Source organism: Furipterus horrens, unplaced genomic scaffold (genome assembly GCF_987537825.1).
Source record: "Furipterus horrens unplaced genomic scaffold, mFurHor1.1.pri manual_scaffold_2, whole genome shotgun sequence".
In the NCBI taxonomy this organism is placed as follows: domain Eukaryota; kingdom Metazoa; phylum Chordata; class Mammalia; order Chiroptera; family Furipteridae; genus Furipterus; species Furipterus horrens.
Window position 1 is genome coordinate 167,984,289 of NW_028327172.1, and position 25,233 is coordinate 168,009,521.

Below are 25,233 nucleotides of genomic sequence, written 5' to 3' on the forward strand. Positions count from 1 at the left end.
CTCCCACGGGACCCAGCGTTTCCCTTGCTCCCCAGAAGGCTATCAGCGAAAAACATGCCAAGAAGTTCCCCATTCCTAATCTGTCCACTCTATCCTTCAGGATCTGGGGTATGATGTCACCAGCCTCCATATAGTAGTACAGGATGTCTTCAGCCTCCTTATAACAGTCCAGGAAAACAGGTGCCGTGTTGCACTGGATCATGGGAAAGTCCAGAAAAGTTCAGAAAGTCCAGGTCTGCAGGGCAGAGTTCTTGGCAGCTTGGAGTCCACTGAAGTCAGCACACTTAAAGCGGCAGCAGGCTGGCTTTCTTATAAGCCCAGGTCACATGGCCCCCTTTCCTTCTTTTAGACTGTCTGGCTCCATGCCCTTTCAAAAGCACATGGTTCTCTCCTACCTCCTTACAAACTGCATGGCATTACCCTGCTTGATGGCTGCCTCCTGATTTTTAAATCCCTGACTATGACGCAGTGGGCATGGTAATTGGTTCTGACCATTCCCAGAACCTTGGGTAGGCCCTGTAAGCTCTTTCGTTACCTTTCTATGGCCAAAACCCCTCCCATCTCCTTGACGCTTTGGAAGGACCAAAGCCATTTGCATAGTTAAGGCACTTGCTACCAACCATAGATTTGCAAAGGCCTTCTTAGGAAAAATGGCTGTGCTCCACTGAGTCCCATCACTGAAATTTTGGGGTTCCCTTTTCCCACCCTGTAACAATTACACCAACATTTGAGAAGACTGATTCACTAACTGGTGGTCAGTTAGAGATCGGGATGATAGATGTTGAAATCCATAATTTTTTTTATTTCTGGGTGAAGGAATATGAGAAATGGTTATATTTTCTGGAAATAAAGCAGCCTATGTAGTGTACAGGCTAAGACAAGAGGATTTGCAGCTATATCAGTGTTGAAAATTTAAGATAACAAGTGATTCTTACATACTTCCACCCAAGTTGGAGGCATAGGTAGACATGCTTTGCCTCCTCGAACAGCATAAGAAGGATCACGATTAACTTCAAAACAAAAACCAACCATAACTGCCAGAAAATCAAACTGTATGGAAGTCCGACAATCAAGGGTTTAAAGAAATACAGTATTTCCTCACTTATCGTGGGTATTACATTCTCAACCCCCCCCCCCGCAATAGGTGAAAATCTGTGAAGTAGGAACCTTACATTTATTTTAGCATTTTTATGTATTTTAAGGCTTTATAAACCCTTCCCACACACTTATAAACCGTTCCTAGTCCCTCATTAACCTTTCTCACTCCTATATTAAACTTTTCCACACTTTTATAAACACTACTTACGTTCTTAAACATATTCTACACTCTTAAACCTATGTAACTTTAACAGCATACGTATACAGCACCACAAAATCCCGGGATATAGCCAAAAATCCGTGATAAATAATTAAATATAATGTTTTTTAAAATCCCGTGATACAGTGAACCGCCATATAGAGAGGGACTACTGTATTCATCCAGGCAGGTAGGAGGAGCGGCGATGGGGAGCCAATTTGGAGAGGATGTAATTTGATGGCAGCCAGTGGAATGGGCGGTCCCACATACATATGTGGCAGATAAAAGCCCAGAGGAACAACTCGGAAGCAATTCCAGACCCAGGCCAGACAACGCAGCCTGAGGTTCCAGTACTGGGAAAATAAAGCGTCGTAGCTTCTGGCTGTTAAAATCTGTTGGGGTTGGGCAACAGAAGAAACTGCCTGTCTCTCAGGAGAGTCCATTTAGAGGACCCCCCCCACAGTCCTAGAACATATGCAAACCCACCCATCTGGGCACCACCACCAGGGCAACAGCTAGAGGGGCGCCAGTTGCATTTTTCCCTCTCTGACCCCTCCCCCGCATGCAGCACCACAAATGATGAAACCGGCCATCCTGCACTGACAAAACCTAAGGCTCCCTTTACAATGTAACAGGTGTGCCCAGACAGGGAAGAGGGTTATCAGCAGGGTGGGACAAGGGGGATAATGGAGAAAAGATTCAGGGATTAAGAAGTGTAACTGGTAGGTAAAAAATAAGACAGGGACGTTAAGAATAGTAAAGGAAATGGAGAAGCCAAAGAACTTATATGCATGACTCATGGACATGAACTAAGGAAGGGATTGCTGGAGGGAAGGGGGGTACCAGGCAGAGGCGGGGAAAGAGGAAAAAATTGGGACAACTGTAATAGCATAATCAATAAAATATACTTAAAAAAAAAACAAGTGACCCTTAAAATAAGCAGTTTCTAAAAATAGTTGCCATGGAAGTCAGATTGTAGTAAATAAGTGTAAACCACTCCTTAGAGAATTTTTACTGGGAAAGGCAATAGACAAATGGATGATCAACTTGCCTGAGATTCTATAGTTAAGGTTGACCGCTCAAGTGATCTGTTTTCCGTAACAATGAAACTCTCCCAACTGCTTGAATTTACCTCACGTATCAAAATATTTTAATTATGCCTCATGTGGAAGTCAGTAGACAGAAAGCTCTTAAGTCAAAGTAGGTTATTGGGTATTAGAATTGCTAAAGCCCTATCCCTGACTCATCAGTATCCATGATTGACAAGTAGGATTTTATCTTCCAAGTCTATTGGGAATAAACCGGGAGATTAAGCATCGTTCTCATAAAGATCTGCTGGTTCAGAGTCTGAGCAGGTGGAGAAGGATGCTAGTAGTCCAGGCCAGGTCCTGACTTCTATTAATTTTCTGCCATTTGTATGATTAGCTACAATAAGAGGGGAATATTATGTTATCTGACTTAATGAAGTAATATATTTCTAAATAAATTTCACTGCAAGTTATATAATTGCTGAGATGCCCTGAATTACAAGCCACAAAGAAGGAGCAGCTAATAACTAACTTAATTCTATTTTCTGGAAACTGCAACAGTTAAATGTTAGAAACTATGAAAAACCCACTTTGGGGTTGATTTGCGATTTCATAGTAGGTTCAACAAATAAAGTTCATGAACAGATTTTACTTTTACCATGCTGTTTCCCTAAGCATCTCTTCTTGGTGTATTATCTCACTTAGTCAATCATCCTAACAACCTTGTAGAATAAGGCAGTGAGATTCTTATATTGCAGAGGAGGATTTTGAGCCAAAGAGAAGTACTGTTTTAGAACAAATAGCTATTGGCTACAGACCTAGGACTTCTGAGTTTAAGACACTTGCCATTATGTCAAGCTAACTCTAATTAATTTACAGAAGTGTATTGCCATCAAGTCATGACTGTTTCATGTTTTTATTTTCCTTAATAAAAAGTTTGTAGAATTTTCAAATTTGAAATGTATGGTATAAAGTCTTGATATTAGCTCAAGATATTATCTGAAATACTCTTAAGAATTTAATATATTTGAAAAATATTTTTGATATCAGTATTACGGTAGTCATATTATTTATCACCAATTTTATGCACAGCAATCATCAACTAACTTCTGAAAATACAGAAGAAAGGAGATCTAAAACGGGTTTCGAAAGTAGCAAAAGTCTTGGTAAGACATCTAATAGTGAATTACTTTTGGCAGTCCCGCCATTGATAAGTAGGAGTAAAGAAGTTTTGATAAGAAAGAGCAGTGAAAAAAAATGTGTAAATCTCACGTACAGTTTTTCTTTTATAATTTCTTTCTTAATAGAATAGTATTCAGTACTGCTTAAACAGTTTATTGTAGGTAATTTAAAATCTGGGACAGTATTGTCTGAAAAGAATTTCATTTCTTTAGTCACGACGCCTAAAATTTCATATTATATCTTTATGTAAAAACGAAAAAAGATTTTAAAGTTAGGATGTTGTATGTTTCCTCTATAATCACATGATAACAAATTGTACTTGTTATAAAAATGGTTCTTTTGTTTAGTTTTTACAACAAATGGATTATATTTAGTAAGTAAATACTTGTTATTATATCCTGATTTGTCTGACTAAGAAAAGTAACTAAAACTGGGAACTCAACAATACCTTCCTAGTGCCATAAACAAATGGCAAGCGGTAAGAACTACAAAACTTAGCCAGTGTGCAGCATTCCCAATGAGATTGTTTTTTAAAGATATCTACCGATAGATAAGTCAGAAAAGCAATGCCTTGTTGAGAAGCGTAAGTTATTCTATATGTTGTTATATGAACAAGGTCTCACTGTTAACAACTTCCTTTCTCATAGGTCAAAACAGAATGGGATATTTTGACTTAATTAGAACAAGATGTTTCCTTCTGTTTGCTGGATAATTGTCACGATACTGTAATTTCTTTAGAACAAGATTCTCTGTTGCCATTGGTCAAAAGATAATCAAAATAAATATTCAATAGCCCAAAGTCAACACATTTTTAATAAAAGTATAAAAATGTTTCACAGTAACAAAAATCGCTGGTGTGCTAGCTGGATGTGACACCTAGTGCCTCTTGTCAGAAAAGTGGGCTTCATCCACCTCTCATGTTTTTGCTAGAGATATAAGGCCCAATAACCTGACTCATCTAGTAATGCTTAGTCAAGCAGTTACAGTTCATATAGCTGTCGCTGAGGGGCAACATTTAAATCTCCAGTCATCGACTTTGTCATTGGTTTACCCTTGACCCTCAGGAAAAACTCCAGATTCCTTTGCATGGAATAAAAACACAGAAATCCATTTAGTTCTTGCCAAATAATTCAGACTTATTTCAAAATACCACTTACCCTTCTCTGCCCCTTTGCTCTAGCATCTAGCCAAACTAGACTATTTCTAATTCCACAAGTGTTCTCCCTCACCTATAGCCTGGGCATCTGCTTCATTTGTTTCTCTGGCACACTCTTTCCTAATTCTTCAGCTACCCACTTACAGATATATATATATATATCACCTTCATCAAATAGCTGACAATATTGACACAAAACTTGGATGTCCCTTCTGTGTGCTCCAGTAGTGAGCGCCCTTAATATTTGTCATCTTATATATGACTCTGAGTGGAAATTGCACATTCATCTGTCTTTTGAGTTTATAATATATGATTGTTCAGGGGTGGACTGTGTCATCTCCACCTTGTAACTCCAGTGCTTGTCATACTCAGTGCATGGTTGTTGATTAAATGAATGAAGAACAAAAAAACCAGAAGCTCTGATACTTAGCCACAATAGCAATGAATACAGTCGGCAACCATGGACAAATTATATTTCATAGTAATCTTGTGTGTGTATTGTAGTCATATATAAATGTTTTCATTCTTCTTAACACTTATACTTATTTGTATTCTAGATAAAGAATATAATCCTTTAATTCTTTTTCCAGGTGCTGCGGAATTTGAATCTGAAGCCTGCACAGCTTATCCTATAGGTCAGGCAGATACATATGAAAATCTACTTCTGAAAACATCCCAAGAATATACACAAATGTTAAAGAAAAAATATATGATCTGAAAGATAATTATTTACTGGACTATTTACATAATATTCTAATTATTTTCCATTAAACACATACTATGTGGCTGCAGTCACTCCAGACTCAGCCAGGCCTGCTCAGACCTCCCCAATAAAGGCTTTGAGTTGGTTTACATGTCTCCTACCGTCTTCTTCGCACAAGCCTAACATTTTGGCTGAAACCTAGAATGAGATGTGTTCAGGGACACTTGGAATTTCACAGTATTTTTAAATTCTTTATCAGCACAATTACTAGAAAACATTGGCTGCTTTAATGAATTTTTTGAAAGCAGTGGTCATGGGTTGCAAATGAAGGAGGTAAAGAAAAATGAAAATGAAAATGAAAAATCGGCATCAAGAGAACCTGTGATTATATTACCGAGCAAAAGGGGGTTTGAATCACGTGGCACCTTGGTATAAGACTCAACAATTAATGATGAGGAAAGCAGGTCTTTATTTACAATATTCCAACCTGGGGAGGGCTGTGAGCATTACTTCTCAGAGCCCTGTTCTCCCACGGGACCCAGCGTTTCCCTTGCTCCCCAGAAGGCTATCAGCGAAAAACATGCCAAGAAGTTCCCCATTCCTAATCTGTCCACTCTATCCTTCAGGATCTGGGGTATGATGTCACCAGCCTCCATATAGTAGTACAGGATGTCTTCAGCCTCCTTATAACAGTCCAGGAAAACAGGTGCCGTGTTGCACTGGATCATGGGAAAGTCCAGAAAAGTTCAGAAAGTCCAGGTCTGCAGGGCAGAGTTCTTGGCAGCTTGGAGTCCACTGAAGTCAGCACACTTAAAGCGGCAGCAGGCTGGCTTTCTTATAAGCCCAGGTCACATGGCCCCCTTTCCTTCTTTTAGACTGTCTGGCTCCATGCCCTTTCAAAAGCACATGGTTCTCTCCTACCTCCTTACAAACTGCATGGCATTACCCTGCTTGATGGCTGCCTCCTGATTTTTAAATCCCTGACTATGACGCAGTGGGCATGGTAATTGGTTCTGACCATTCCCAGAACCTTGGGTAGGCCCTGTAAGCTCTTTCGTTACCTTTCTATGGCCAAAACCCCTCCCATCTCCTTGACGCTTTGGAAGGACCAAAGCCATTTGCATAGTTAAGGCACTTGCTACCAACCATAGATTTGCAAAGGCCTTCTTAGGAAAAATGGCTGTGCTCCACTGAGTCCCATCACTGAAATTTTGGGGTTCCCTTTTCCCACCCTGTAACAATTACACCAACATTTGAGAAGACTGATTCACTAACTGGTGGTCAGTTAGAGATCGGGATGATAGATGTTGAAATCCATAATTTTTTTTATTTCTGGGTGAAGGAATATGAGAAATGGTTATATTAACCCTTTTCGCCAAATCTGTTGCCCCAGAACACAACAAGGACACCAGCCTATTAAACCAAGCACGCCATTGACCGGAGACAGCCAACTGACCTGGAGTCTGCACGATCCTTCCCCATGTGGGAAGGCCACCCTCCCCTCCACACCCCCACTCTTATTAGGGTTTTCTGGACACAAGGGTAGGTAGGACGACGACCATGTCCAGCTTGAAGCAGCTAGAGGAGCTTGAGACCTTCGCCCATTGTCCTTTACAAGATTACAAAGGGTCCTAATATTTGAGAGGGGGGGGATAGTTAATTTTTATGAACCAGGGGTATGGACTTGGGGGGGATTGCTGAAGGAGGGGGGTCCTGGGTGGAGGGGAACAAGGGGGAGAAAATTGGAACTGTTGTAACAATATAATCAATAAAAAACATTAAAAAAAAAAAAAAAAGAAATAGCGCATCTGACTTCACAGGCCAGAAATAAATGATTGGAAAGCATCCATCCAGGCTCTGGGGAAGCCCCTAAAATTATCCTCTACCTTATGGACTGTCCAGATTGTATGTGGGGCTGGGGAAGATGGGGGAAGGAAAGCAGGATTTGGGAAATAACATTTTCTCGGGCCCAGGTGCTGTGAGTGAGTCAGATGGCTGGGTGAGTACCCTGATGCCGGCTCTGATTTTTAGGAGTCCATTTGCTCAGTGCCAGCTTTGAATGTCCAAGCATCTGGGCGGACCCTCTGGGGTCCCTAGTTAATGCAGCTCCCTCTCTCTGCACGTTGTGTGCACTTCCTTTATGTGTGAATACTGCCTAGATCTAGGGGTTTCTCTTGGCTTACCTTGTGTTGCATCTTTGATTTGGAGTTGCTGTGGGTTTGAATCACAAGGCTTATGCCTTCACTTAGCAGAGTTGATGGATAATAAACAATAATAAGAGTTCTTTAGAATTTACCAAAACGTCTTATGTACATAATCTTATTAGATATGAAAAACAATACAAGGTCATTTTACTCTATTTACAGATAAAAAAACAAAGGAGCAAAAAATAAAAATTATTAGCTATTGGAGAACAACTTGGGTCTAAAATCGTTCAACAGCCTTGCAGATAATAAAAGTAATTTATCACCTTTGTCTATATACGCTCTCTTCCTTAATAGAACTAAGAAGACAACAACATAAAAATACCATCAATTGAAATCATCAATATGAAATTCTTTGAAAACCATAAAGTGGTACAAAGAAAGGTAAGGCACCTTACCTCAAATACAGCTTGGAACAACAATGCAGGGTATGCCTAAATACCATACAATAGTGTTATAGTTGAACTTATTCTGTCCCTAGTAAAATAAAGGTCCTTCCCATTTCAAAGGCATTCCCTAAGCCCTTCTTTGCCCTACAAAATTAGCATTAATCCCACTTGCCATCTCTCACCACCCCCATCTCTTCCTTGGGGTTCCTTATATCACTGAATGAAGAGCCCCTGAGCTGTGAACTGTGGCGAATGAATAGATTTGTCTTTACACACAAACCGTTCCTAACGTGTGTATTGCCCAGGATTTTATGTTATAGCATTTCCTGTCTTGCTGGCTAGGAGTATTATCAGTAGAAGAAAATAACTGAAAAATTTCGTGGCACAATGCTTTATGGATTTTGAAGCACTTTGACTGATCTTCATAAACACCTTTTGAAGCATTACCATTCACATATGACAAGTTGAGAAGCTGAGGTTCAGAGAGATAAGGTGAGAGATAAGGAAAGTGATGGAGCCAGGACGTCAGCTCTAGCTCTTTGCACAAGTTTCCCCATTTTTTTCCAGGGCAAGCCAGGTGATCACTGTGATGCCCTCACCAGGGTAAGGAAGCTATTGAGTCTCCTATACATTAGTCATCTCCATAATGACTCCACCACCACCAAGGCAAAGGCGTGGCACCTCCTACTCCCTGTCTCTTTGTTGATATTAAGGGCTGCCCTTATATGATTATCTTCTAGAATTTAATTAAATTTCTACTGTGTCACTTGTCACTTATTATTTATGTGACCATGGCCAAGTTACTTAACTTCTTTAAGCTTCAGTGTCTTCATCTATAAAATGAGGACAATGGTTATTATGGAAATTAAATGAGAAAATATATGTTCACTTGGCCTGGTACGTAATTAACATTAGGTATTATCTTTCTTCTTATTAGTTTTTGTTCACTTTCCACTTCGTGTTTGGGTTGGATTTACATTTTAGCCTGGTTATTCCTGTATTAATTTTTTAGAGTGAGGTGGATATTAAGTGGATGAGTAATGGGAGTCACTGGCCCACACTAAAATGAAATTAGATGCAATAGCACTAGTGGAGATAAAAAGATTAGTTTGATTATTTTTTATGGATAAACAAACCAGTGTTTACTCTTCTGAAGTCTCTTGCCATTACATACTGTGCTATCTGACTACTCATTGAATAAGCATTTATTTAATTCCACTTATGTGTCCTATTCATGTGCTTGCTGCTGTAAGGATTACAACCGAGGACTATTCTGAGCTGAGGTCTGGTATGAAACCTTTATGCCTATTCTGGGGAAAAGATTTTACAGGCTAACTCTCAGGAATGCTTCCAAGTGCTGTGATAATCATTTAAAATATTTTCCAAAAGGAGCTGGTTTCAGAAGAAATTCTGTTCTTCCAGATTGATGCAGTAAATAGGCAGAATAAGTTATCATTTGTGTCTTACCACTTTTCTTGAAGACACAAGCAATGATTGAAAATGGTGAAATGATGGGATTGTGTCTGAGGTCACAACAGATGTAAAACCTTTCGAAAACTATGCCTCTTTATTGGATTTTCTGATTTTGTTTTGTAGTGCCTTAGGCAAATTACTTTGCTCACACGTACAATGCTCCAAATAAAAATATCTCACTGGGCTGTCCTGCAGATTGCATGAAATATGATGTGAAAGCACTTAGCATAGTGCCTGTCACATGGTAGCAAGTATCCAATTAGCAGTGTTTTTCTTCTACACTGATGAATATGCTCCTTGGCTTTTCTAGACCACTGTTTAAATCAAGTCTTCCTTTGAAGGCCCTCCTCCTGTTATCTGCTTTTATTCTGTTATCCCCTTGAGCATCTCAGTGTTTCTTCAGCTCAGCATGGCTTCACATACATAGCCCGTCAAAGAGCTAATAATGCTATGCTCTGGCCTTTCTGGTTTGCTGGAGCTACTTAATCAGACACATCATTGTGGCTCTTTTTTATGCAACTCATTGATGTCCAAAGCAACTAATTAGAGAGAGGAAGTATAGAAAATCAATCTTTACTAGCATTGACATTTCTTCCAACTTAAGCAATTGGTTTGCTTACATTCTTTGTGAAAACCTGTTGAAATCTAAAATTATCCCAGATGACAACATTAGAGCTTTCTAATAGGTTTTCAGTGTTAGAATAAAGATTATTTGAACATTAAATACACAGTCAGAATTTGGAAGGGATCCAGGATATTACATGAGCATACTAGACAAGTAGTTTGTACTTATGACAGCATTAAAGAAGCTTCAAGAGAAGAATAACTGTTTAAGAATCTTGCCTACTTAGAGGGGAGGAGGATTTTATTAGATATTATCCCTTTGCGCCTCCAGTTCTTGATGTCTTTCTGCTCTGTACTCCAGGAAGCCAACCTGTATGAAACACAGCCACCGGGGTCTCTTGGCCTTGGCTTCTAATTGTATTTGGCCAGTGGGGAACATTGGTCAGAGACTGAAGGGAGTGTAGATTGTGAGGGCAAGACATTTAGCACTCCAGCTCCCTCTTTGCAAGGTCACCTTGAGCTGGCTGTGTCCCCTCTGACTAAGTCATAGCTCCTATAAAGTTCTTTCCACACAGCCTGTCTCTCTCCTGCTTCCTGCAACTCTCCCTTCTTTTGCTACTTTAGTGGGGGTAACTGGGCATGTTACTAGCCTCAAGGTATTGTAGATGCCTTGTGGTTTTTCTTACAGCCTTCTTGCATCTTTGTAAATAGTCAGATTTTATTGAACTTTCCTTAAATTACCCAATTTGAATATGTCATCTGTTTCCTACTAGAAGCCTAAATGAACTTATTCTTTCACTGGGATAGTGAGGGTCATAGGTCCTCTCTTGTAGTGTTAGCAGAATCAAGTGACAGATGTCAGAAAAGCAACTCACGCAGTACCTGGTATATACCCCTTAATGTTGGCTCTCTTTCCCTCAGTTCATGGGTTCTTGTCAGATTAGATATGGGGAGAGGCTAAGACAAAATTAAATGAGATTGGAGGAACATGCTGGGTGGAAAACCGGGATAAGGCTAAAAAGTAAGAGGTGAATATATAGAATGTGAAAGAGAAACAATTTTACCGCAAAGCATAACACATAAGCCCTGAATAGGTGGCTCAGCTGGTTGGAGCACTGTCCCACACACCCAAAGGTTGAGGGTTCAATCCCCAGTTGAGTCATGTTTGGAAGGCAACTGATCGCTGTTTCTCTTACATTGATTTCTCTCTCTCTCTCTCTCTCCCCCCCCCCTCAAATCAAGAAACATATCCTTAGGTGAGGATTTATAAAATAAAAGTGTACCACATCAACAGAGAAGAGTGCTATTGAGAAGACTGCCTAGCAAAAGGGCAGACCAGATCTTGACCTTGCCAGAGCCAACCAACTCTAAAAAATGACCCCTATCATGGGCCAAGTATGGGCCATGATGGGTCAGCTTACTAAAGCCACCATCTTTCCTGCTGCAGCAAATAGAATTTTTGAAAAGGGCAATTATCATCATCACAATAGCCACGTTAATGACACAATGGCCTCATTAATGGGGAAAAAGAAAAACAAATGTAGAATATTTCTTTAAAATGCATATGTGTTAATTAAAGAATCCAATGTCATTTAGAAATCAAGCTACATGGGTGGCATAGTTTAATCAACCAGATTGGGATAATATCATTTGCATTTTTCAGCAATTACATATTGATATGCCCCCAATGATCTGGTTGAGAATCAGCATTCAGATATAAAGTTGATTGACTCTAGGGATTATTAGGTCAATAATTAACTCTATATTGCTGATTCAAATTGAGATCTAAAGAGCCACTAAGTCAAAAATTTTAGGTAATCAACAGCAGTTCCATGGAAAACTAGCTTTTCCATCCTTTGTTCTTCCAGACCTGTCATTCTGAGTGATTTTTTTAGCTCCCTAGGGGGAGCTCTAACTTAGGTGTCCCTGGGTGGAACTCTATATAAGTGTTCAATTTGGTCTTAAACATCTTTATAAAGGAATTTGTGCTTCCTTCATTCAGTAAAATGTGAAGTGCTTATCCTTCCCTTTCCTCCACCATTCTCTATTCCCAGAAGAAACCACTTCTAACCATGTAACATAATATACATATTAACTGATAGTTTATATGTGATTATACTTTTTAAATGCATATTACTCAACAAACTGATTCATTTAAATTTAAATATGATTAGCATTCTCATACGGATATTTTCAGACACTTTTGCTAATGTTCTTACAGGAAAGAAGAAGTGAGAATGAGGGATCATGTAGAACATTCACAGGGAGTTATGATTGGCCTAACTGGTCTCCAGAAGTCATAGCAACTTATAGTCCAGCCAATAGTGTACATGACTGTTCATTTCTCCACACTTTTTCCCAACTGTATTTTATAATTTAATCTAATAGGTGAATATAATTGATCTTTGACACATTGAATTATAGTATAAAGAGTGCTTTCCCAAAAGGCAACTGAACTGGGCAGAGACCACACATACATTACGTATTTTAAAATTTTAATAGAATGTTCTCACCCTTATCTAACATAAGATTCATAAATTTTTTACCTTTTCTTACAATAGTGCTTCTATGTGCCTTCATTTTGAACATAGGGTATATGAGAACAAGTTTTACTTCTCTTGATTCCCTTTCTTATAAATTAAGTGTTCAGGGGAGGTTATATTCTAGTTGCTACAAGCATGAAAAGTCCTGTTATTAGACTAAGAAATACTTGGTATTCTCTGCCTTTCTCCAGTACATTTTCTGAGTAACTACCTTTCTAAAATTGGTCTCTAGCAGGTTGTGATATGAGTGGGTCCTGGATGAAAAAAATGTAACTTCTATCACAAACTAAAATTTTATAGAAATAACTTGGAAACATCATGGATAAGTCAAATGAGTGTTCAAGACCATATTTACCCCTTTCTAAGTTCTTGAGTTAGGACTCATTGTTGTCACTCAGGTTTTGTGTGAACTTGGACAAATTCAGGTTCCACTTATTTTATTTGTTCTGTTTCGCCCTCTGCTGGTTGTTCAGAAGAAGAATAGGAATGATTAGAACTACTGTCTCTGACCCTGTGAGTTTTTTCTTGTTTGTTTTTGTTTTGGAAAATCAAAATTCCAGTTGAATTCCCTAATTCTAAAAACATTAAAAGAAGCCCTGGGAGTTTTATTTGACTAATTTGAATTACTGTGTTTGGAGATAAGGCATGGGGGTGGAAGAAAACCACCTTGACCTCTTTTTATATAGGTATTACTGTTTAGTTCTTCAAGTATAAATTTTCTCAGGCGTATAATTGTAGCTACATTATAAATTTAAGGAGTTATATTTACATGAATATATACATGTCCTGGAACCCTGCCAACCTGGAACCCAGAGCTGAAATCATCCTGAAAGACTGAAAAAATAAAATAAAACACCACAGAAGTAGATACCTTCTGCTTATTACCATACCCATTAATGCAACAAAATCTAGACAAATGCTTTCAGAGCCTTAGAAGGCTCTCTTTTACTTCCAAGTTCTATGCATTACCTGCTCTAGGAAATCCTCAAAGCTTGGGGGCATTATAATAACAATTTATTTAAGAGCCAATTGCCTCAAGCATCTGGTTTGCCTGGGAGATGTACACAGGACAGCAAAGGACAAGTAAGGAGGTGAGAGTCTGTCACCAGCCTCCACTCTTCACAGAGTGTTCCTCTCTGTCTGGCTCCCTTTTGCTTTTCTGGTAACAGCACCACCATACCTTTGAGAAGCTGCCCTTTCTCCTCCACATGACCCAAACTTGGCCTCTTCTTCTCTGGGATTTTACCTGTTAATGCTGGGAGAGAGCATCTATCTCCTTCTAGGGTCACAAACTTGGGGTTGTAGAAGTTTGGACTGTCCATGATGCTCTCCTCCCCCCACCCTTACCCCACTTTATGGCGGGCCCCAGGACAGCAAACATGGAGAGAAGTAGGTGGAACTGAAATATATTTGGAAGTAGAATCTGCTGAAGGGTTTAAGTGGAGGCAAGAGATTGGCAAAAGGGGTGAGTCAAAAATAATTTCTCCACTTTTAATTTTGGTTCCCACTTGAATGTGTTGTCATTGTTCATGTAGGGAGAGAATGAGGGATAGGATTGGAGATGGAAGCAGAACTTTGAGGTGACAAGCATCAGGTCTGTCTGGACATAAGGATTTAGAGAGAACCGTGGGATAGCCAAGTGGAGATGTTATGTTGTGCAGTTGGATATGTCAGTTTGGAGCTAGGGGGAGAGATTTGAGCTATCAATATTAATTTGGGAGACATGGCATATGAATTGTATGTGAAGATATTAAAGTGGATGAAAATATTTAGAGATAGAAGACATTGAAGAGAAGAAGGCTCAGGACCATGTTTTGAGGAGGATCAAATTTTAATGATTGGGTAGAGAAGGAGAACTTAGCAAAGGAGACTTAAAAGGAGAGGTTAGTAACATAGGAGAAAAAGTAGAATGAGAGTAAATGATCACAGAACTGGAGAGAAGAGTCTGAAAAGAGGACAGTGGTCAACTAAGTCAGAAGCACCGAGAATAAATTAGAGAAATTTGAGATCAGAGACATAGTCATTGGGTTTGGCAATACAAAGAACATTAGTGAAGCATTTTCAGTAGAATAATGAGCATGAAAACAAGCTCAGAACAGGCTGAAAAGGAATAGTGGTGACCAGCAATGTAGATAACATTGTCAGCTCATGAGAAACTCCCTACCTGCACCCCCTTACCCTCACACACACACAAATACACCGCTGTACAAATACATATGCGGGGCAAAAACCTGGAATTATCTTCTGGAGGGCAGGCCTCTGGTAGTATAGACTTCCCCCACTGGGTTAGTGTTCTAGGAACCCTAGAACCAGTGCACCAGCTGGCATTGTTGTGAGAGGCTGCGTTCAGTTTCAGTGAATTTTTTTTGAAGACTCTTTCATCGTGTTTGCCCATTTCATGATGGGTGATTTATGAGCACACCTGCCCACACCACACTGAATGTTCGGCAGTTTCTGACAAAAAAATGGCATGACCCCCATGCCTCACCCTCCCTATTCACCTGATCTCACCAGCAACATTTTTTTTGTTTCCCAGGATAAAAAATAATCCTCAGAAAGAAATGTTTTGCAGATATGGAAGAGGTGAAACAAAAAATGGCAGAAGCAATAAAAGGCATCAAAATTGGTGAGCTCAAAAACTGTTTTGAGCAGTGGAGAAAACATCTTGATATGTGTATTGTATGAAATGGAGAGTACTTTGAAGGTGACTGAATTTTAAGCATGTAAGAATAAATACACAATCTTTAGTAAATAAATTCAGTGTTTTGCCCCCCCCATAGCCATGTCTGATAAAGAATTTAAAAAATATTTGAGAGCCCTTCATTGTATTTGTTAGAAAATTTTATTCCTTGGGTATTTGACTCCTAAACCATAGGACCTCAGAATCACAATATTGATGGTATAAAATATTATATATATAGTAGAGAATAAAATATTAGATATAAAAGTGGAGGGTCTACTCTCACTTTCACGTCTTAATAATCCAATTCATGTAAGTTGATTATTCAGTGCACACATTTTTTAGGGTGGTTTTGTTCTATAAAGTCACTAGTAATGCTGAATTAGTTAATACTGAATGTCAAAGGGAAATACAGAGCTATGTTCCTGCGTGCTTCTGGTCACAGCGTTTTTGTCAACAATAACACCACACACTTGGAAAACAAGGCAGTCTCATCGGCACAGACAACTGGCTCTTTCACAATTTTTTTCAGATACAACACCTAGCAAGCATATTTAAATTCTTCCACAGCCTCCCAGTCACCCACAACTTTCACATTCTTCATGCTGATTGCCTTTTGAAATGTGTGAGCCAGCACTAGCTGAGAAGAGTTTAACGTTTTCCTGACCCTGGGTAACATGACCATAAATTTCTTTGGCTTTCAGCCTCACAACAGTGGTGTCCACCATGGTTTTTCCCTTTTGTTTTAATCAGTTTTCATCTCTGAACCCAGAGATTTTGCTCCTATTCCATGGGTTTGTCACACACTATGGATGCTTCATTAGCACTTTTAGAGTGGCCTGGCATCCAGATCAGTGCATTTTTTCTTCCTTTCTGTGGATGTGCCATATTGTTGATTCCCTAGAGGGGACACACAGGCAGAGCACTGGAACTCGGGCCTGAATGAAGCTCATTTACCACACGTGCTCTCTCTGTAAGGCACATCACAGCCTTCTTGCATTTAGGAACACTAGACAGCACTTCAGTGCCATGCTTGGGAGCTACTTCAAACGGTGACATCAGCAACAAGATGCACAGAAATGTGAAATACATGGCACTACATAGGCCATGAGAAAGGACATTGTTCAGTACGAGAGCTGAAACAGAAGGCAGAGTGACGACTTATTCAGCTTCGGGTGGTAACATGTACACAGGGCAACTCAGTTTCACTGCTCTTTGCATGTCCTCATACGCCTGCAAATTTCCTGTCAGTATCACTATGTGGTTACAAATAGATTTTAGTGAGTTGGCAAATTTGTAAATATAAAATCCACAAATGCTGAGGATTGACTGGATTCCAGATTGGGAAGATCAGTGATTTATTTTGTTCAGGCTGCTATAACAAAACACCATAGACTGGGTGGCTTAAACAGCAAACATTTTTTCACAATTCTGGAGGCCGGCAAGTCTGAGATCAAAGTGCCAGCAGAGGCGGGGTGTTTTTAGGCGGGCTTCTTCACTCATAGACTGCCCCTTTCTGCTGTGTCCTCACATGGCAGAAGGATCAAGGGAGCTCTTGAGGTTTTCTGTTAAAAGGGCACTAATCCCAATCATAAGGGCTCTACCATTATGATCTAATCACCTCCCAAAGGCCACATCTCCTAGTATCATCACAATGGAGATTAAGTTTCAATAAATTAATTGTGAGGAATACAAACATTTCGTCTATGGAAACCAGCAGCATACATTGATTGTTAGCTCCAAGTCTTTACCAAAATCTTGTTGCGAGGCTGTGACATTACATCAGTCCTCATCCATCTGCTGTGAGCATCCTAGGCAGACCCATCTGCAATCCTGATTAAAAATCTTACCATCAGCTAACTGGCCATAATCGTCGGCAGCCGTCCGTCTCGAGAGACGATGGTGTAGCTTCTTGAGAGTCTATCTGCACCACCGAGAATGGCTGTGCAGTCCGACTCGGGAGTGACACGGTATCTGTCTCCTCCCGTGTTGAGTCGACATCTTGCGATGACGCTGGAGTGTCCTCTCCAGTGAAGCTGAAGCTACAGAGCCTGGGCAGGGTGATATGGAGGGTCTGCTGTTGCCCATGCAGCAGACCCCCACTCTCTTCGCAGCTGAAGGGTCCAAGGGAAAGACGGAGTCAATACAGCTTGGCTTCAGGTGCGCCGCAGGAGTTGCCGGTGTTGACTACAACGTCAAACCGCCTTAGGGACTCCGGCTCCGGATTTTCTGTCGGGGTTTACTCCCCTAGCCTTTCCCCTGAAGAGGTATGCCGCAAGACAGCGGAGGTTTTTTGGAGTCAGAATTTTCCTTCACTGATATGCCCTGACTGGAAGATCGAACCAGCGACATTTAGCTCGCAGGCCGACGCTCAATCCACTGAGCCAAACCAGCCAGGGGAAACTGGCCATAATAAATGCCCCATAAGGCCATACATGTTTGGAGACTGAAGCAGCGGTGGACAGGAGTGGGTCCGCTGGGAGTATAAGCCCCCTATTCATGCAATTCGTGTCGACAGGACCTGCTCGGTGTGGATTAGGTGTCTGATCTTTCCACCTGATAATGGGGTGCTTCTGGGCACCTTAGATGTGTGGAGAAGTGAATTAGAGAACTACTGTTTTGTCATGGGTAACTTAGTTTCATGGTCACCTCCTGACCCATGGGAAAGGCATTCTGCTTTTGTCAGGGTTCAACAGCAAGCCAAGAACTATTTTTCCAAAGCAGAAATCCTTACTAACATAATGGCATAACATTGCTCTCACCTCATCTCCAATCACAGTTAGCTTCAGGGTCCATATAGGCTTCTGTCATTCTGGGCCTTCCTCAGAGATGGGGTTCACACAGCGTATGTGCTGCAGAACGACACCAAAAGTGATAAACACCCCTGCTATGGTCTGAAGGTTTGTATACTTCCCAAATTTCCATATTGAAATCCTAACTCCCCAAGATGATGGAGTCAGGAGGTGGGGCCTTTGAGAGGTGCTTAAATCATGAGGGCAAAGCTCTCATGAATGAGATCATTGTCCTTAAAACAGAGACCCCAGAGAGCCCATTGGCCCTTCTGCAATGTGAGGACATAGCCAAAGGTGCTGGCTATAAACAGGAAGAGGGTCCTCACCACAGTAGAACCATGCTGGCGCCTTGATCTTCTTCATCTTGGACTCTCAGCCTCCAGAACTGTGAGAAACAGATTTCTGTTGCTTATAAGCTACCCAGTCCCTGGCATTTTGTTACAGCAGCCCAAACGGACTAAGGCAGTAGCCTCTAACATTCACAAAGTCCCATCAAGTGTTGTGCCTTTTTTTTTAATGGTGGGGGTGCGGTCCGTATTTTTATGGGATTCCTTCCCACACTTTAGCAGGCATATATCTTACTTGGGCATCCAAGGAACTGCCTGGTTCTAGTCCATCCGGTCCTAGTCTATTCTGTACAATCCTTATAATCCTATACACATGTCATCAAAGTAATGGACAAGTAGATGTTGTATAGATACTAAAAATATCAAATTCCCAGAAACGCCCTTGAATGATGCAATGAGGAAATGAGGTTAGAGATTGAAAATGTCCCGATGTCTCTGCTAGGTGGGAGCATTACTGTTTCTTGTTTTCTCTGCTTAGTGAATCAAAGGGGGGAAAAGCATTTTCTAGATTAACAGCAGCATACCAGGTGCCTGGACTGGTGCTGACTTGCTACAGTAAAGACATCCTATCCAGAAGAGCAGCTCTAATGAGAGTCACTGACTAATTAGGCTCAGGAAAATCCACTGTCATCTTCCAAGGCCTCTCTCTTTGGCAAAGGCTCCACAGCTGAATTTAATGGAGATTTAACAGAAATAACACCTTTTTGTGTTTCAAAACTTTGAATAAGGCATCAATTTCTACAATTGTTCAGCGATGTGCTCTTACTGGTTTTTGTTTGTGGTTTTAGCAGGTGGGAAAGAACTCGGCGGGCTTTCAGTTGACCCTTCCTACCATGACTGTCCTTCCTGCACAGGGAGAAATGTGGGGGTTCTGCCACTTACCCAAGGCAGGAATAGTGTGGCATTAAAAAGGTAGGAAAGCAGTGCTTCATGAAGGAGGAAAATCACTGTAAGAAACCAGTAAGAAAAGTGCTGGAAATATACACTGGATTTGATGATAAGATGATCATTAGTACCTCCACCAAGAGCATATATACAAGAGTGGTGTGAGCAGATGCCAGACCGGAATGGGATGAAGAATGACTAGGAGGTGAGACACAAAGCCAGTGAAAGTAGGCAACTCGGGAAGATTGACTGTGAAGGAAGAAGATTTCCATTTTGGACATGCAGTATCGGACCGGATATGCCTCTATGGGATGAAATGGAGATGTCCAGAAAGAGTCAGATATAAAAAACTATAGCTGAGAGACCTGTCTGGAATGCAAACTAGGTCTGGTTTGCAACAGTGTGTAAGTGGTTGTTGAAACCTGAGGTTGATGAGATCTCCAAGGAAGAGTGTGAGGAACAACAATGAAAGACAAACAAAGAACCTAGAAGAATGCAAACTTTAAGGGGGAGGGGGAGGAAGCAGAGCCTAACAAGAGACTGATGAGTTATTGTCAGAGTTCTAGGAGGAGAACCAGGAGCACCTGTGCTGGAAGCCCAGCAAAAAGGGTTCCAGGACGTGCAAAATGCGGTGTATAAGTCAGAGAAAGATGAAAAACAAACCTTTGGATTTAACCTTTGAAGGTCATTTAAGACTTTAGTGAGAAGAATTTTAGTAGGGTACTAGAGTTAGAAGCCAGATGATAAGGGGTTTATTTAAATATTGAGGAGTTAGGTAAATAAAATCAATGACCATTTACTTCTACTGAAAAAAGTTTACAACATATATAACATAAAATCTATTAATCTTCATAATATTAACACATTAACAATATATCAATATAATTCTATTTAAAATAAATTCTATTTAGAATAGTTTAAATAGGACATTACTGTTACATTATTGTTAGGTATAGGAAATAATATAATTATGTTAATAAAGTATCAAGGTATGTTTATGTGAATATTAATATAATTAATTAACTTAGTTACAATGTTATACATAATCATCATAAAATAATCCATGCAGTAAGTATAGATTACTTACATATTGTATTACATTGCTAATTCATTATAATATATTATATATCAATGTTACTGACAATCAATATTAGCTAATATAACTATCTTAATATGTTAATTATAATTATTTTACTAATATATTGATTAATGTAATTTTTATTAATAATACAGAATTAATAAGAAAAAGGAGAGGACTTCCGGCCAAGATGGAGGCTTAGACTTACACCCTCTGTCTCCCTCCACAACTAAGAAGGAATACAACTACAACAAAACCAAAAATAACCAGAAATTCCAGAAAATAAAACTACATGGAAGTCCAACGTATGAAGTTATAAACCAGTGCTGCTCATCGGGATTGATAGGAGGGGCAAAACCAGGACGGATAGGTTGGGATAATGGCGGGACTGCGAGAAATGCCAGGGGAGTAGTCCTGGTGGCAGTTGAGACCCATCAGCTCGCGATTCTAACACTGGGGAAGGCAGACCGCCATTGCCTCGGACTGTGGGGCCCAGAGGGCGTGGGGAGGGAGGAAGAGGCTCCCGGTCTCTCAGCGAAGAGTAACGGCAATAATCCATCTTGGGCCCTTGCCCCTACACAAAGCGCCACAGTTTGGTGAAAAAGGTCCCCGGTTTGTGAGGTTTGTGATGAGTGCTCAGGGCGCTGCACCCGATAGCATAGGAGCTGTGACAGGCCCACCCAAGAAGGAAAGATAAATGAAAACAGTCAGAATGACGGAAATAATGATTGAAGTACCAGTCATGAAGCTAACCAAAAAGCAGATAAAGGAATTAACTGATGAATAAATAGAAAAACTTTCTGAGGCTCAGTTCAGAGCTATAGTCATAAGACAGCTTACAGAATTAACAAAAGACATTAAACACGACGGGGAAGGAATGAAGGCTAAAATGAACAAAAACACATACGAGACGGGTGGTGAGGAAGTGAAAACCAGAGATCAAATCAACAAATCTGAATAAAGGGAAGGAACAAACAGTCAACCAGTGCAGAAAGAGGAAACAAAAAATGAGGAGAGGCTCAGAAACATCAGGGACAGCTATAAGCAAACAAACATCCAAATTATAGCAGTGCCAGAAGGTGAAGAAGAAGAACTAGAAATTGAAAAATTATGTGAAAAACTAATGAAGCAGAACTTCCTGAACTTGGGGAAGGAATAGACTTACAGGTCCAGGAAGCACAGAGAGTTCCAGAAAAACTGGACCCAGGGAGAGCCACTCCAAGACCCATAATCAAATTGTCAAAAATTAAAGAGAAAGAGAAAATCTTAAAAGCAGCAAGAGAGAAGAAAAGAATTATGTACAAAGGGGTCCCAATTAGACTATCAGCTGATTTCTCAAAGGAGACCCTGCAGGCAAGAAGGGACTGGCAAGAAATATTCTAAGTAATGAAAATCAAAAACCTACAGCCACGAATACTCTATCCAGCGAAACTGTCATTCAGAATAGAAGGGCAGAGAAAGTGCTTGCAGGACAAAGTAAAACGGAAGAAGTTCATTAGATCCAAACTACTGTTATATGAGATGTTAAAGGGACTGGTTTAGAGGAAGGAGGATCAAAACTATGAACATTAAAATGAAAACTGTATCACAACAACCAACAACAGAAGCTAGGGAATTGAAACAAAGGCAAACTAAGTAGGCAACAAGAGTGGGAAAAGAATTATAGGTATGGGGAACATATTGGAGGGAGGTCAGCAGAAAGGGAGAAAAGGGAAAAGGGAGGGAGATGATGCAAGAATTAAGCATAGTAGGAGGGAATGGCGTATACGGGAAGATGTTGAGAAGAACTATATGCACAACCAATGGGCATGGACCAAGGGGTGGAGGACAACTGGAGGGAGGGGAGTCACTGGGTGGAGGGGAGCAGAGGGAAAAGGAATTGGGACAACTGTAACAGCATAATCAATAAAACATATTTAAAAGAAAAAGGAATACTGCCCAATTAAGACTGGGCAATGGATGTGTATGTGCCTTTCACAGGAAAGGAAGTACAAGAGCTCAATAATTATGTAAAATCATAATCAGCCTTATAATCAGAAAATGCAAACAAAACAGAAAAAGACCTAATTTTTAAAAGTATTTTTTTGAAAAAGATTTTATTTATATTCAGAGAGAGGGGGTGGGAGGGAGAAAGAGAGGGAGAGAAATATCAACGTGCAGTTGCCTCTTGCACACCTCCAACTGGGGACCCAACCCACAATCCAGGCATGCGCCCTGACTGGGAATCAAACCAGTCAGATTCAGGTAGGTGAGACCTAATATTTACTCCATTAGATTGACGAAATTTTTGAGTTTAATAATAGCAGGTATGATGAGATCTACAAAGAAAATCTAGGGTACTTGACCTACAGGTAGAGAAGTGGAGAAAATAAATATAATATCGTCTCTGTGGACAAAATAGATGGGCCAAAATGGATGAGCATTAGGTTGAAAGTGGTTGCCCCAATAGGAGTCAGGATCTCTTTCCCATTTCCTGGACCAGAGCCAGTTTTCAGACCCAGAATCTGTTGACTGCAGAGTTAGCCAGGTCTCTGGAAAGAAAGACCCTACTATGTCATGGCAAGTATATACTAAATGTTATCCTGGGTTCTTCCCTAAAGGAACTACGGCCATTTACTTGGGTGAGTATGCATTTGGCAAAGGAAAATATCCAACTATTTTTATGGGTTATGGAACACAAGGTCTGAGCTGACATTAGGTACCTGGGACCCAGAGCCTCATCATGGACCAGGGAATAAATGGCAGATCCACCCAGTATTATTTTCCTGGTCTTCAGATGTATACTAGGGACTGACAGGCTTAGCAGTTTGGGTAAGCCTCACATTGCTTTCTTGGCCTGTGGAGTAATAACTACCATAATGGGAAAGGTCACAGGGAAGTCTCTGAAATGAATTTTAAACCCCTGGTGAAGACTGTAAAACAAAAACAACATAGCATTCTCTGGAAGATGGCAGAGATTAGTGCCCCTTAAGGATCTTGAGCATATAGCTGTGCTGCCTCCTCTCACATCTGTAGTTAATTTACTAGGCTGGCCCCACAGCACCTAGGTGAATCCTGGAAAATGAGTGTAGACTGTGACAAGCTCAACCAAATAGCCCCCATTGGAGCTGCAAGGCTGGGGGTGGTATTTTAGCTGGAGAAGATTAATACAGCCTCATGTACATGTTAGGCAGCCCCTGATTTAGCAAATGCCTATTTCTATCTCACTCAGATCAAAGGGTCTGAAACAGTTTGCAAGTACATGGACTAGATATAACACATTCACAGATTTTCCTTAGGACTAATTTAACTCACCCACAGATTGTCATAATATAATCAGAAGCGATGTGGATCACCTGGACATTCTGGAGAACAAAAACTGATCTGTGACATTGATGGTATCTTCCGATTGGACAGGATGAACAAGAGGCCCTAGAAGCAGGAGGGCTTGGTAAGACATGTGTTCCACAGGGTAGGAGATAATCTTGATGAAAAATCATGGACCTGTGTTAGGGGTGTCCAGGGGTTGGGGAGAATCAAGACATGCTTTCCAGATTAAAAGACAGATTCTGTACAGTCACAAACAACTCGCTCTTTCCAAATTAGTTCCCTAACTTTAGCATAAAAGGGACCGAGGGAAGCTGTGATTAAATGTAGATTGTAATTTTGCAATTCCTAGACTCAAACACTGGCCTGGTTTTCACATTCACTGGCCTGGCAGCTAAAGGAGACCAGAGTCCCTGTTAGGGCAGTCACAGAAACTCTTTGGTCCTCTGCCCAGGGTGTCAGAGGAAAGTCCCACGTGCTGAGCTGGACATTTCCTTTGCTTTACTCTGCAGGGCAGTCAAAGTGACCAGCGCACTGTCAGCGCTCAGTCTTGGTTCCTGTCAGCCTGTTACACCATAGCAGCCACTGGTCTCCCAAGGCCTTGCTTTGAATATGCTTCTCATTCCAAACAACTCCAGGTGATGATTTTTATTTACTGATTTTTTTTTTTTTTTTTTTTTTAGAGAAAGAGAAACATCGATTTGTTGTTTCACTTACTATACTCATTCATTTGTTGATTTCTTTATGTGCCTCGACCAGGGATTGAATCCACCACCTTGGCATATGGGGACAGCTCTCTAACCAATTGAGCTACCCAGCCAGGGACACCAGGTGATAATTTTTAAAAGTCTTTGTTACTTCAAGACCTCAGCATTTCATTGTTCACAGCCTTGAATCTAACCAGATCAAACACCACCGAATCCTAGAGCCACACCTTTGTGTGTGTGTTTCCTAAAACCCTTTCTGGACAAAAGACTGGAGCAGTCAGGGTCCAGTCAGGAAACAGAAATCACTTGGGTTACTTGAACTGGAAAATATTTAACTCATGGATTTGGGGCTCCCACCACTGTTGAAAGGACTCGCATAGCCAGTCAGGAAAGGCAATTCTCCCCTAGGGAAATCAGGAAGTTCAGGAGTCACAGGAATGTGCTGGTGATGATCTCAGCCACCTGCAGTACCTAACAGAAGGCTGCCCAGAAAACTCGTCCTGTCTAGCAACCATGATTATTGCCCACGGAAGCTTCTGATCTGCCTGTTTCCAAAGCAGTAATGGCCTCTGCTTCTCTTCCACCTTCTACATCTGAAACAAGGGCTGAACTGGAAACATGCTGATGAGGGAGCCTGGAAAGTGTACTCTCCAGATTTCCAGCCCCTGTGATGCAGGGAAGAGCACAGAAACAGGCAGAGATGGTGCTGAGAAAACAGCAGTCCACCTGTGGGGGAAACCGTTGTGGAGCAATATGCACAGGCTAATGCCACTTATGGGAGAACGAAACCTTCACAAAATAAATCTCTGTTACGTAGCTGAGTAAATTCACAGGCAGAGGAGAAGTCTAGAAGGAAGCACCAAACTGATTACTAGTGGATACTCTGCTGATTGGTGTGG

The 25,233-nt window shown here is 40.7% G+C and overlaps 1 long non-coding RNA gene across 1 annotated transcript in view; it reads left to right on the forward strand.

The window, feature by feature from the left end:
- Positions 1-21,471, forward strand: part of LOC150019903 (uncharacterized) — an 85,093-nt gene extending 63,622 nt beyond the window's left edge. Inside the window, exons 2-3 of the long non-coding RNA XR_016509097.1 lie at positions 15,076-15,165; positions 20,477-21,471. This is a non-coding gene — a long non-coding RNA (uncharacterized LOC150019903). The remainder of the gene's footprint in view (positions 1-15,075; positions 15,166-20,476) is intronic.
- The last annotated feature ends 3,762 nt before the right edge of the window (positions 21,472-25,233 follow it).